This window comes from Lissotriton helveticus, chromosome 7 (assembly GCF_964261635.1).
Source record: "Lissotriton helveticus chromosome 7, aLisHel1.1, whole genome shotgun sequence".
Lineage (NCBI taxonomy): Eukaryota > Metazoa > Chordata > Amphibia > Caudata > Salamandridae > Lissotriton > Lissotriton helveticus.
In genome coordinates, this window is record NC_136068.1 from 26,075,226 (window position 1) to 26,091,057 (window position 15,832).

Here is a 15,832-nt window from a genome sequence, read left to right on the forward strand (position 1 = left end):
CAGGAATTTTGAACAAGGAAGAGCCATGGCAAAGTTTATGTGGCCAACAAATGTGCCATGACTTTGGGCTGGTCCCACATTACTAATCTTAATGTTTAATTAGATCCTAGCGCTAATCCACAGGTGTATTCTGTGCATAATGAGGAACATGTGTCCAGTGTATCAAGCAGAGAGTATAAAAGTTGAAGGAAGAATTTTCAAGTGTTTTTCAAAATCAACTGGGTAAACTGGAGTGCTTTCCAGCACAAAATGATTCTGCATGTGAATGTGATAGTTGTGAGGGAAAAATTAAGGAATGTGCCTTTGAATTATAGGATGAAGTTAAAGGGAATTCTGTGTGATCTACTTGAAAAAGACATAATTTGACCCGCTGAGAGTTCAGACTGGTTGTCTCCAGTTGTGATTTCCATCAAGTCTAAAGTGCACCCGGCAATAAAGTGCACCCGGCAACCTTTTAGCGCTGGACTCTGTACTGCACTACAAAAGGTACCCCGCATCTGAGACCCAATAGATTTGAGGGGATCCATTTCCAATCCTGACACACACGAGGTGGTGAGCTTGCTGAGAGGAGGCCAAGGAGGCTGGGGCCTATCACTGTGCTATAAATCTCACCCGGCAATCCCACAGCGTGGGATATGCGTGGGCCGTGCCCAGGCCAAGGACGGCACATCCAGCACCCCGTCAGCACCAGCAACAGGCTCTGTACCCTTGCAGTACCCATCTGCTTTGTTTTACAGTGTGTCTAGAATGGGGAACCGAAAGGTTGAAACCAGTCCTGTGAGTGTGACTGAACAACCTATACCTACCAAACTTTCCAAATGGACAAGTCACATAAAATAAAAGCTGCGGGTAATGTATCGTGGTCAGAGAATATAAAACACACCCTAGCACAAAACCAGAGCATAGCACAATGATTAGACAAAAAAAAATATATCGCCCAAGAACCAGAGGGTGGAATCCACTCGGACAATAGCACATCTTCGAGGAACAAAGAGTATATCCTATGCATATCTCACCCCAGTGACAGCGAGGATCTAACCCACCCCCTCAGGGGTAATGCCGGCCAGCACCTGTGAGTCTTGTGCCGCCCTACACCAGGAAAGGTAGTCCTTATATGGGCCCTAAATATCTATCGGTCTGGATGAGCTGGGGAGCTGAGTGCTGAATTCATCACAATTGACATTAAAGAACGCAAGGCTTTTCAACCAGGAGTGTAGAGTGGGGGCACGTCTGCTGCCCCACAGCAGTGGATTCTCCCGTTTGGCTAAAAGGAAACCCAGTGCAGCCAGCTTACGAACCTTCCCAGGGAAGTTACCACATAACCTAATAATGCAATCTCAGGAGTAGGCAGAAGTTGCATGGACAATATGTTTCCCAACGTGCACACTCGTCCAGTATTGATGAATCTTAGGACATGTCTAAGTAAGGTGTGCAAAGTTCGCAAAGGGAGATAAGCATTTCTGACAGTGGTGTGGTCTGGAATTGTCAATTTTATGGGAATGGGCGGGGGTGAAATACATCCGGCGGAGAAACTTAAAATGAAGTAGTTTGTGTTGGCTGTTCAAGGAGACCTCACTGGTGGCCCTGCAGCACTGCTCCCACTGGTCGTCTGAGATAGATTTGCCCAAGTCAGCCTCCCAGGCCACCCGAACCCTGGAATCATCCACGTGCCTGATCGCACCACATTGCCTGTATATTTTGGAATTCAGATACTCCCCATTCGGGCTCTGAATCAGCAGCATAAGGGGAGGAGCATCATCAGAGGCGGCAGGAAAAGAGGGAAACCTGGCCCTGAGAGCGGATCGCACCCGAGTCAGGATAAATTAGTCCATAAATGTATGTTCACTAAAGCGGGGCTCTTCCGTCATTGAAAATGCGTGCGCGTCAGGGAACAGGTCCCCGAGCGTGTGCACTTGGAACTTCTCCAAAGTGCGATTGACCAAGGTTTCCCCAGTAATCGGGAAAAAGGAAGAGTTAGGCAAAGGTAGGGCAGGGGAGTATAATAAGTCTAACCCCAAGAGTCTGCATAGCCTGTCCAAAGCCCAGCATGTGGTAGAGACTGTTTTAACATCCCGTGGATCTCAGGGGAAGCCCAAGGGTAGAATTGTAAGAAGCTGGCGTGGGAGTACAAGATCAGCCTCCGGCTTCAAATATTGAATGCGTGCATCCGGGTGGAACCAAGCAAATACGTAGCAACACTGCGCCACCAAATAATACAAATAAAATTCCGGGACACGAACCCACCTTTATCCAGTGGCAAAGTGAGAATCATCCAGCTGACCCGGGGAGTCTTGTCCCCTCATACCAAACGTAACAATAGGGAGCGCAGCTGCGAAAAAAAGGCCCTGGTAAGAGGAATGGGAATATTATTAAAGAGGTACAAAAACCGGGGCAGGACGACCATTTTGATAATGGCGACTCTGCCTGCTATGGACAGAGGTAGACGTAACCATTTCGCGACCTGTGATTCTAATGAGCTAATCGCTCTACCATAATTAAGGCGGATCATAGTGGCGGTGCAAGATCAATGTGGACTCCGAGGTATTTAATCACGTCATCACACCATTCCAATGGGAACTCGCACTGCCAGGCCGTGGTGCCCGTCATAAGGGGGAAAATAACAGATTTATGCCAATTAATACTGAGTCAAGAAAACCCTCCGAACTGAAAAATTTCCAAAATTAAAGGGGTGAGATAGGTTTGAGGCATTCGGAAATAAAGAAGAGTATCATCGGCATACATGGATAATAATAGGGGACCAGTACGAAATTGCAAACCGCATTGTAGGTGTTTTTTTTGGAATTGTCGAGCTAAATGGTCCATGGCCAAAATGAAAAGAAGGGGAGATAGGGGGCATCCCTGCTTCGTGCAACGCGACAAGGGGAAAGGATCAGAAAGAGTGCCAATAAGGCGCAGTCTAGCCGTGGGTTTAGTATATAATAAAGCAACCGTAGCGACAAAACACTGCGGCATGCCCATACGACGCATGACCGAAAGAAAAAAGGGCCATTCAAGAGAGTCGAATGCCTTTTTTGCGTCGAGAAGGATAGCAGCAGCTGGGGTAGAGGGCTCAATTCTGTGCAACACTGTAAATGTCTGGAGGTTAAGAGAGGTGGACCTATGTGGGACGAAACCCGACTGCACCGGAAAAATAATGAATTCCATCAATAATGACAACCTGATGGAGATGACCTTGGCCAGGATTTTATAGTCCAAATTCAAAAGGGATAATGGCCTGTAGGATCCACAGAGCTTGGGGTCCTTCCCGGGTTTGGGCAAAATAATAATTACCGCCTCCCGAAACGTAGGGGGGAGGACACCGACTTCGAGTGCTTTGGCATAGACCTCAACTAAGCGCTGCACCAGGATGTCCTCATATGCCTTGTAGAAGTCGGCAGAAAAGCCGTCAAGGCCAGGTGCTGAAGAGGCACGTAGGGCATCAATGTCCTCAACAATACTATCAGGGGTAATAGCTGTCAAAAGAAAGTCCTGCATATAACGCTCCAAATAAACCAAAGCGATCTCTGATAAATAGTTCTCTTGGTCGCTTAAATCACCAAACAGTCAAGAAGAACAGGGAAGAATGAGATTCTGCTCCCTTGCCACTGGACCACTCCCAGATCACAAGCCGCGCGCAGGGCAGTGTCACAATCTCTAAAGTTTATAAGCCTGGCGTTGATGGGCCTTGGAGGTAGACCAGGTCTGGGACGTGGGCCCAACGATCTATGAGCGCGCTCGACCACAAAACCATGGGTGAAAGATTCGCTACCAAAGAGGTCAGAGAGTAGTTGTTACAGAAACAAGTCCATGCGGCCAGTGGCATAGCGCGAATATCTCCAAAAGTTGGTAATAGGAGATAGCGATGTTAGCGACTGTTTCCAGTCGCTAACATCTTGGCACGCCCACTTTGCATGTCATTAGTGATAAATATCACTGACATGCAAAGTGGGGCCCAAGATGGTCGCTATCTCCTACTAGCTGTTGCTAACTGGGGTTAGCGACAGCTAGGTAATAGGGAGATAATTTTATCTCCGCTTTCTTGGCTTTTAAAGCCAAAAAAGCGGAGATAAACCCCCTTGATAATATGCCCCGAGGTTCCTAAGCTGAGTTTGAATGATTTTTGGTTACATAATTGGCAAGAGATGCTCATGAGAAACTAAAAATGAGATACTGGAATTTTGTCACAGAAGCTAAAATATCTGCTGTCTCCTTGGACAGCCTTGTAGGTTCCTGCATGTTGCTTACTTGATTTTTAGTCATTGATTAACTTTATTATTATTCCAGTTACACAAGCACTTTATATCAATTTCAGATTAGGGATCCTTCACTTGTTCTTAGAACAAAAAAGAAACTATATCCAACACTTATTCCATGGGTTACCAAATAGTTGAGAATGATGAACATGTTTTATTTTTTTGTACGGCCTATGGAAAACAGCGCTCATATTGTACTATTCCGCTTTGTCAACTCTTTGGTTTTAGTGATCGCTATACTGCTTCAAGAATATGTAAAATCAATCTGAAGTTACTTGTCTTCAAAAATTACATACTAGGAAGAATGCACTAAAATAAGCGCAAGGCTATTTTTTGCACATGGGCTATTTTACGTAGCCTGGGTCATCTTTTTAGGTCATGATTTTACCCTTTTTCATTGCCAAGTTTTTACTGTTTTACCTTGTTTTTAAGTTTTGTCATATTCAGACCTTTTAGGATGCCATTCTTTTAGGGGAATGAGCATTCGTGTACATAAATCTTCTTGGAAATTTGCATTTTGACAACGATTTGTATTGAATAATCCAATTACTGAAAGAAACTGCATTGTAATGACTTAAGTATTCCCTCTGTGTATTTAATTTGTTTGCTTTTATTATATTTTTTAAAGAATGTTTTATCTTCTATGGTTCAACTGAGCTGAAATAAAGGAAAATAATGATGATGATGATGAAGTCTAATGGGGATTTAAGACTATGTGTAGACTTGAGATGTTTGAATGAAGCCATCTGTCTTTATGAATTTCTGTTATCTAATTTACAGGAGCTAATGTTGCCCATTGATGATACTGCTGATTTCTCAACAATTGATGTTACTAGTGCGTACCACCAAAAAGAATTGGATGATGAATCAAGGCATTGAACAGCATTTATAACACTCGAAGGTCTGTTACAGTATAATAGGATGCCTTTTAGTCTTGCAAGTACCAATTCTGTCTTCCAAAGAGTAATGTCTAGGATTTTACAGAATGTAAAAGGAGGAAGGGCATTTCAGGATGACATTTTAATATTTGGGAAGAACAAAAGTGAGCATGATAGTAATTTATGACAAGAGTGAATGGTTCTTATTCAGAAGGATTTGGGTTTGAAGGGGAGAAATGTAATTTTGGGAAACAGCAAGTAGAATACCTGGGTCATGTGATATTGAAAGATGGTATCTGTCCAAAAGTTAGCCAAGTTGAATCAATTATCAATGTCTCTGAACCTATATGTATGAACAACTGATGTCCTTTTAAGGTCTAAATGAATTTTATTCACGCTATGTAGAAAATTATGCTACCAAAGTGGAGCATTTATGGTTCTTATTGAGGAAAATATTTAAATATTGTTGGGGCCAGGAACAAGCAGAAAGTTTTACTGCAATCAGCAAAAAAATATAGTGTGCTCCATTTTTTCAATAATTTCCTTTGGGAGTGGATTGCATAATATTGGTGGTTGCCAGTGTGTATGATGTTGGTGCACTTTTATCCCAAAGGAAGAATGCCACTGAATGGATTGTGGAGTATGCATTTTGAACTTTGACACAGGATGAAGGGAATTATTCTATGATTGAAAAGGAGTTACTGGCAACCACATGGTCTGTGGAACAGTTTAGAATGTATGGATGGTGGAGGAAATATAAAATCTGTACTGAGCACAAACCATTGGTACATTTTTTGAAACAAGGTGGTTGGAAAAATGTTACTCCACGATTGGCATGTTTGGTTTCGAAACTGCAAATATACCATTTTGACATTGTGTATGTCCCATGGAAGGATAACTGTGTTGCAGATGATTTATGGCGCGTATTGTTGAAAATCAGTAATGGCTCAGTGTTAAACCTGGCATCATTGGCATGGTTTCCCCTGACTTTTTGTCTTCTGACCTCCTGTTTTGCTGACTTTAGTTTTTGCTGGCTTTTGTGCTCTGGGCACTTTACCACTGTAAAGCACTGCTAACGTGCAAGTGTTCTGTCTTTAAAATATGGTAACATTGGCTTGTCTAAAATTGGCATATTTGATTTGCATACCAGTCCCTAGTAAAGTGCACTACAAGTGCCTCGGGCCTGTAGATAAATGATATCATTGGGCCTACAGCACTGATTGTGCCACATGCTTAAGTAGCCTTCTAAATGTGTCTCTGGCCTGCCTTTGCAGAGCCTATGTGTGCAGTTGTAAACTGCCATGTCGATATGGCAAGTTAACCCTCTTAGGCCCAAACCTTCCCTTTTTAATACATATAAGTCACCCCTAAGGTTGGCCCCAGACAGCATAAGAGCAGGGCGCAATGTATTTAAAAAGTAGGACATGTACTCTTAAGTTTTCTTTATTCCGGTAGTGAAAAACTCTTAAATTCACTTTTCACTCTTGCCAGGCCTGTCGCTCTCAAAGATTAACATTGGCATTACCTTATTACATTTTATAAGTATAATTTCCAATTAGGAAAAGATAGTTATTTAAAGTCTGGACTTACAATTTGAAATCACAATTTCTGGTGAAGTTGATTTTAACGTAGCAAATCTGAAAATGCCACTTTTATAAAGTTATATTTTGCAAAGAACAAGAGAACTCAAGTAATCAGGGAGGGACCTTGGGTAAAATTAATTATACAGGAACAATTGCCCCTTACAACATAGACAAAAGACAAAGGCCAACAAAGTGATACAATAAAGAAACATGAAATTAAATACTTTTATTCCAATCATGAATTTAAAAAAAGAACGTGGGACAGTATTCAAGACATAAAGAAGAAAAAATGATTCTAGGAACTCAGTAGTTATTTGAACAAATCAGTGTCAAAGTGCTAAAGACTTTAGCACCTTGACACTGATTTATTCAGATAATTACTGTAAACTTGTGCAATGGTGCTGTCCATGTGCTTGTGGCCGAACTTTGGAATGTATTTTGACCATACATTTCTATGCCTGAGTTCTTCAAATCCCTTTTCTACTATTGCCTTATTCCGGCACTGGTTATGTAATTGCTCCTTGACCATTGGTGCATAGCCTTTAGATTCGCATAGTTGATTAACGTCTTAGCTACCCTGAAGAAGTCCAATGTTTAAATGGAAGAAGCATGTTGGCTGATGGTTTTTTATGAAGGGAATATAACATAATAAAGGAAGAAACAATACCCATGAACTGTTTAGACACTGTTATTCATAAGAAAGTGTCCCATTGGATTGTGTTCCTTTGACTTTGTTTCTATTTATTTGTGTGTCAGCTCCTATTGTGCATTGTTGTTCTATTCTCCCTTTGGAAGAGAGGCATCTTCGGGGACGGGGTGCATTTGGAAGATTTGCACACAAGGACGTACTTTTTGGTCACAAATAGTATAGGCGATCAACGGTTTGGGTGCTGTTTGTGTTTTTGGTCCACTGCCCACATTCTGAGGTTCTGTGGCAGAAACATGTTGACCACATGAGATAGGGCATTTATAGAAAACCCTATCCATTAATCTTAACTCTATCCAACTGGGGCATCAGAATAAAGTACAATTTTCATCCACCGTGAGATAGTTTTAGATCACACTTTTTCTTACTATTCTCTCATGAGTCATGGACTCTGCTCCTCACTCCTATACATTGACATTGCTCATCTTTATAACAAACAAACCTCCACTCCTCCCCTAGGGAAGTCATAGCCCACACTGGGTTCCTTGCGGTCCCAGTGAGAGGAATGAATCCAATGATAAAGCATGCCACCTTCAGGTGAGTGATGGTTCACGTCCTAAAAAGAGCAGTGCTCCATCTTTGCTTGAGTGGTTCCTTCTTCTCACACCCATCCACGTACATAGTGTGTGTTATAATAGCACAAAAACTTTACACATTGCCTCTTAGGTTAAGCCTGACTGCTCTGTGCCAAGCTACCTGAGAGTGAGCACTGTTTAATTTAGTGTGTGTATCTCATTTAGCCTGACCAAGATTGTGGTCCCTGCTTGGTCAGGGTGCATGCCTCTGACAACCAGAAACCCAATTTCTAAAACTGAGTAATTTATGAAGGTGAATGTGATATGGCCTTCACATTTGATGATGTTGTTTGGGTATAAGTGTGGAATCTAAATATGGACCGCAGTTATCTGAAGTGGCGTTGATGCCGGAAATAGAGAAGGATGTGGTGCTTGCCATGGTGGACCCGTGGGTAAAGAGTTGGGATGCTTGTAGCACAAGTGACAAAGAAGCTGAACCTGTGGTTGTACCATTACAAACTATGCATGGCGGACATTAGCCTATGTATTTATTGGGCCCTTTCCCACCTTACCTTCCAGGGAAGAGCATATCATAGTGCTCATTGATTATTATTCTATATGGCCAGTATTATGCAAATTAGATAACATTATCACCGAAGGGCTTATCGAATTCCTGAAGATGTTTTCTCCAGGAAAGGCATTCCAAACGTTTTGGTTTCAGATAACGGAGTGCAAGAGACGTCAAGTAAAATTCAGTCATTCTTAAGGGACTGTGATGTTAATTATCTGAGGGTGTTATATTACAATCCTGATGTTAATGGCCATGTTGAGCGCTTCAATAGAGTCATAAATGAATTCATTCAATTGGCATTAAAATCTGATTCACCTTGGAAAAAGTTTCTTCAGAAAATGTTGTCGTCTTAAAGGATCACCCCGCATTTAGGGATGTATAATGTTACAACGCATACTTTTACAACGCCTACCTTTACAACACATTTTTTACAACACAACATCCATTACAACGCATGCATTTACAACACATTTTTAAAAATTACCTTTACAACGCATTCCATTACATCGCATACTACCTTTACAACGCATACCATTACAACGCATAACATTACATTGCATGTAAGGTAAGTATTGGATAGTGTAGGGGTAAAAATTACTATTCTATCTCCAGGGGGTGCAACAGTAGGGTAAGTGTTGGATAGTGTAGGGGTAAAAATTACTATTCTAATTCCAGGGGGTGCAACAGTAGGGTAAGTGTAGGATAGTGTAAGGGTAATATGTTTTGTAATGCTATGCATTGTAATGGTATGCGTTGTAATGACTGCGTTGTAATGACATGCGTTGTAGTGGTGTGCGTTGTAGTGTCATGCGTTGTAATGGTTGCGTTGTAAATGCAGGCGTTGTAATGGATGTTGCGTTGTAAAAGTTTCATTGTAATGGTAGTGCGTAGTAAAAGTTGCGTTGTAAAGGTTGTTTCCCGGCATTTAGTAACTGGCAGGATGCCATTTGAGCTTTTAGGGGGAAGGAAGTGTTCCTCTAAATTGGTTTCTTGGTGGTTGAGAAACAAGAAGGAGATGATATTTGGAATGGATGGTGATCATTAGATGAGAAGGAGAGTGGACGCTTGTGAAACACAAACCAAACGTAGGCATATTACTAATATGAAGAAGCACAACATATGTGTATGTCAGCATGTGCAAGTGAAGAAACTAGGCTTTGTGTAGAGAGGGGATCGCCTTGGTCGGAAACCTTGAATATTGTGATGGTTTTGGGAGGGGCTGTTAATTGTGAGGACAGGAAGGTGTGGAATCTACATTGTGTACATTGTGATAATGCTGGTATTAGTTGTGTGGCAAGAGTTGTGCAAGTGGTGACATGAATGGTTACACACGGGTGATAATGCATGCCCAGAGGTCAAACGTGGGACTTTGGGACATGTAGCTGAGGTGTGCAGGAGAGGTATGGGGAGTGAAGTCATTGACTAAGAAGTAGCAGTTGAGAAAGTCCAAGAAAACCTGGAGGTACAAGTTTGTCACAGTCCGAGGGAGAACATTTACTTGGTTATCTCCAGGGTTATATGGTGGGATGACATTTTCTCCTTTCTGCATCAGTGCGATTGCGTTATGTATAATTTGTATTTCCACCATGTGTACATGCAGGATTGTGTTAACCAAATATTGTACTTTGTGAGTGTCTTAAGTGCTAAATCTTACATTTCCTTTTAATAACTTTAACCTCTTCTTATATGATATTTTGGAGGGAATATGTGTGGGATGTTGGTATCAGTATTTTAGGAAGGTAAGAAAATGTTAGGGGAGAACCAGAATGTTGTGTGGATTCTTGGGTTTTCAGTTGGCTGTGAGCAGTTGAATGGCATCACTCCCTTATACAGTGTACTTATTCCCTAAATAAAGCACAAATTGAAGGCTTACCTGTTGTGGACTGCTTTGTGAACCGCGTTCTTAACATGCTACTGTTGGTTAAAAGATTGGATCTGAAACTAATGCACAAATGAGCATTCAAAAATAGCCCATGGAAATACAATCAGAGTATGAAGAGATTCTTTAAGCCTGGGAAAAGTATGGTTATGTGTACATGAATCAATTTTATCAATAGATGTCAGGTGGGTGCTGTTTTGTGCCTATAATACAAAGCTTTTCCAACTGGTAACATATGCTGAGAAGTTACTGTGAAGAGTGGAAGTAGTGGACCAGAATGATTAAGGACCTGAGCAACAAGTCCTACCGTCAGGCTGTAACTGCATCTATAAGGGTAAGAAGGAAATTACAGGGTAATGTAAGAAGCATTTAAGAGTATACAATCAAGGGCCTCCCAAGATAAGACACTGAAAAGGGGATTTAACCTCTTATTAGAAATAGCAAGAGCAAAAAGACCAGCCTTACCTTCAATAAGATGGACAGAGAAAATAAGTAAAGTGGTGTAGTGTGGTTTGTGGGCCTCTTTCTGCGTGCATGTTAAGTTAGCATGGCTTATTAGAAGTTTAAACGCCATCTTTCCTTTTTGCTGCTTTTTGCGCACAACACTGCTAGCTGTTTTTGCTGCGTTAGCTTTCACGAAGGTCTATACATGAGAAAAGGTTTGTTTTTCGACATATCTAGACATACACCGTGTCCCCAGTCTGTACAGTTAGTGCTGAGACGCCAATGTTATCATAACGTGCGAGCCTGTTTATTGGCGTGTCCGTGTAATACATTCTAGACACAACAATTTGGCAGCTGCACGCCGAGTAGGATTCTGGCGCCTTTATCATAGCACACTTGCCAGAATTGAACACACTTGGAATATTCCAGGCATGCAGAGCGACTAACCGATCCTGATGTAATTTACACTTACTGAGCGGACAGGTAAATGGGGTCCCCCTAAGAAAACTCTAGAGACCTTCCATAGTTTTATAATACATAGTTCCTAGATAGGGAGGGGTCTTTACATAGGCACTTTCATCACCTGTTTGCACTATCATTGAAATATGATTCTTCCTTTTGTAGTCTATGTAATTATAACCATGCTGACAGTATTATTCTTAATAATATGTATGCTTATGTTGATTACAATACTGCGCTTGAGATCACGTTGTTAAAATAAACATTTTAACCTTACCGTGTCTGTATTTTACTCCTGCTGTGGACTGGTATGAACGTATAACAAAAGAGTGTTCTCACTTCCCGCCATTCCTGAGATGGTCCTAAGTCGCATGTTCTAGGTTGTCCTATCATTGGTTTCTTTGCTATAGGACGAAGAGCTAATGTGACACTGATTGCTAGTCTGGTAGGGGATTTTGGGTACTAAGGTAAGTTTTGGCACACCCTAATTCACTGAGGTCCTAAGTCTCTGTGCACAGTTCTGTGTTTGTGCAGAATCCCTGTTACAGTGGAGATGAAATACAGAGGTGGAGGTCAAACTCAGCTCTGTCTGGATTACAATCACTGGGTGAATACACATGGAAAATGGGCTATCCAGTAATTAGCTTTTTAAAATTCTGTGATTCTGAACATTGTTTGTTTGTAATGTGTTATCAATGTGATTTGTTTAAAAGGAACCCTGAGAGTTCTCATGCTTAATTATAAAATTAAATTAAAAATCTCCGGGGCCCATCAGCAAGAAGGGAATTACAAGTGGCTTTATTGGATTTCCAGCCCCAGAGGAACACTACATTTTGGAAAAACAAGCAGGAAAGAGCGCAGTATTTTCACACCCTGTGTGACATTCCTCATCCAAGACCAAAACTTTTAAAGGTCCAATAAATTTGCAAAATGACTGCCCATTAAAGGTAATACTACAGCCTTAAATGGGACAGAATTTCCCCATGGAGGCCAGATACCACAGATATCTTTAACTCCTGTGGTTCGCTCATTATCAGCTGCATCAAGAGGGGGCATTAAAAAATGAGGAGTTACCAAGGAATTAAGAGGCCATTTGTATGAGGGTCGAGGTCTTCTATCACCACGCTGTGGTTTCCAGCCTACTTTTAATGTTCCAAGATGTGTTGAAGTAGCAGTGTATGCAGTTAACTTGATGATACAGCATCTATCTTTAGATCCTTTTTTAAAGTCTAAAGCTTAATCAGATAAAATCAAGATTTGAAGTTGCTACAAAATTTCTACTCTACAAAAAAAAACAGGTTTCCTGGTCATACTTACAGCTGACGGTGAGAGTGTATTGGCTGCTGGTGGATTGACTGGCAGCGTTGGACGCCCTGCAGCTGAAGCTGGTTCCTGAGTCAGTCCTGGTGCAGGGTGAAAGAGTGAGGGTCTTGCTGTTATTAGTGATAGTAATCCTTCCTCCAGAAGTAATCAATTTGTTATCATGGTTCCACTGATAGGTGATGTCTGTGCCCAATGCATTGCAGACCAGAACTAGTGATCCATTCTCTACCAGGTTCTGAGTCACAGCTTGAATAACAGGGATAGGAACACTTTCTGTAGAGAAGAAAAGGGTGCAAATGTCAATTTCTCAGATGCATTTCTCCATACAGGATCTCTCCGTCCTGCCACAATATTCCACCAACCTTTTTCCAACTCCAGACTATCTCTTTTTTCAAACAACTTCTACTAAGTTTTGCACTCACCATTTACAGTCATTTGTATACAAATCTCTCTTCTTTACAACATAAATTAAATCACCTCCTAAAATTCAAGTCACCAGGTGCAGTTGGACAATTATCTCAGAGGACCTCTCACAGCTTCAATAAATGACAATGTACAGTGTTGGAAATGGCTTGATTTGTTTATTTTGAGGAAAAGTAAAATAAAACAAAACAATTATCGAAGAAGGATCAAAGCCACAGACAGAAGCATTTTACTAAAATAAATTCCAATATACACTCTGTCTCCTCGTCACCACTGCCATAGCATCCTCGTACAATACCAGCCTCAATCAATTGTCCAATGGAAACAAAGCAATGTGAAGGAGGTGGCACACTGCATCAATTCCCAGGGAGACATCCCATAATCAACCAGGTCATGCAAGACTAACCAATGTGAGAGGTTATGGCAATACATGTATATAGAGTAACAAATTCCCAGAGGGGGCCAAATGCTGTAAGAAGAGTGGGGCCAGAAAAGGGGAATGTAAGCAGCAAGAATCAGATGACCAAGAGGCGAAGAAAATGATCTGAAAATGTGAGTTTTATGATTATGCCTTTACTTTGAAGGACAGCTGATTGATTTAAGAGTGAGGGGCGGATCATTCCAGCGTTTGGCTTCCAGATAGGAGTGGCCTTCAATTCAGGGGCTGACTAAATGATAATCAGCAGTCTCTCGGCAGAGGCAGGCCAAAGAGCAGGGGCCTAACACAAGACCCTACAGCCCCTGAGGCATAAGGGGCCCGAACCCTTCAGCAGACCCCCAATTATGCAGCCCCCAAGGGGACTACCCAAGGCCAATGTATGGATATATGTAAGATATCAGAGACTCGGGATGGAGCCCTTCATCGCATTCTGCAGCTGTGGCCCTTCATTTTACATTACGCCACTGCCAGAGCGGGTGAAAAATAAGGTGTGGAGTGAACGTATGTCTCACCTAGCCTTGACCTGCAGTGCTGATAACTTTAGGGACCTTTGAAGCTTGTAGGCTTCTGAATTTAAAGCCAATTAAGTGCTTTGAGTTTGCAGAAGCAGGAGAGATATGACCGATTCTAAGATGAGTTTATGCCGAGTTCTAAATAACCTGAAATAGTCTGGAATCACTAAATAGACAGGATTTCAGCAATCAAGTTTGGAGATGAATAATCCATGATTCATAGTTTTATGGGAGGTAAGTGGAAGGAGCAAACATATGTGCTCAGCATTTTCGAGATACCGGATTAATCTGTTTCCCAAAAGTAAGTTGATTATTAATGGTGAAGCCTAGGTCTTTGACCAAGAAGAAAAGAGGATGGAGGCAAGACTAACCTCAACAGCCACCCAGAAGCGGTCCAAGCATGAGATTTGTTGCAGAAATTGAAAATCTCCCTTTTGTCACTGTTGAACTTGAGACATATTCTGCATCCAACTGGCAAGTGATCAGAAGATGGTTAGAAAATGGTTGTGGTCCTCTAGAATAGAGATCAGAATTTGAGTATCATCCACATAGGACAAGAAGTTGAAACCAACGAAGTGGACAATCAGGGCTGAAGGAGATGGATAGAGGTTGAAAAGGGTTGACTTAAGAAGGAGCCCCGTGGGACTCCTGATTGATTCAAGCTGGAGGACTCTGAAAGGACTCTTGTGATCATGCTTCCTGTGCTATTGTTATATTTCATATTGGTACCCTGATATAGGTCGAGGGAACATCATACACTTTCCCTACATCATCTCCCCGTCCTTTCATATGAGTGTTATAGGGACATAACTCCAAATAAGGACAGACTGCCTTGTATGGACATAACAGCTTATAACCTTTCACCTGGTTCAATGCCAAGGGTGGGTTTTTCCCAATCGATATTGCTAGGACGTCATCCTTAGCACATATGAATAATTTATGAGTATACTCTCCAGGATGTACACTTCACATCTACCATCGACGCACAAGGTTTAATCTCCAATGTCATCCTCATACTGAACAACGGGCAACACATGCACATAGACTGTATAAATAAAGCACCTCATGCTATCAGAAAGCTGGAGGGAACCGAGACTTCATGGCCGACACACTGACCAGAGACGCTGCAGCTCCGGCATGCCATCGCTCCAGCTGACAGTGGTCTGACGATCCCTTGCGGGATATCCAGCTCAAGTCCAGGACGAAGTCCCACACTCTCACTATTCAGGTATGGGGGTTTAACTAAATCCTAATGGGATTCTTGGCTCTTAGACATAGGCTCTTAGACTTAGGTTCTTAGGCTTAGGCTCTTTCGCACCTACCCACATGCTAGGTACATTAGGTACATCTAGACAGGCATCTTAGGAGGACACACTTTATTTTCATAAATGCATTTCATATTCATGTTTTTTTAGAAATCATAAAAGACAACAAAAAAATTTGACAGCTTTATAACCAATGGGGTAACTTATCATGTAGCAAATTTCATTAACATCAGGGTGATATATCAAATTGTCATCCGTCCGACTACTAATTAAAAAAATAAGTTAAGCACATTAAAAAACATTTGACATACATTTTGACATAAATTTATTACACATTAAATTTCATACTTTTTTTAAAAACATGATGAGAAATTCTGCAGGTTATGAACAGTGTATATCTATATATGATATTAGGGTAGCATGATCATAGTGTATGATTATTTTCATTTTTTTTTTAAATAGTACACAAATAATCATTGTAAACATGATTTACGAGCTTGGATTATCCATATCCGGTGCAGAAACTTCGCAACATCTATAACCACAGGCTGGGAGCTATTAGTTTTGAAAATCCTTAGAGAC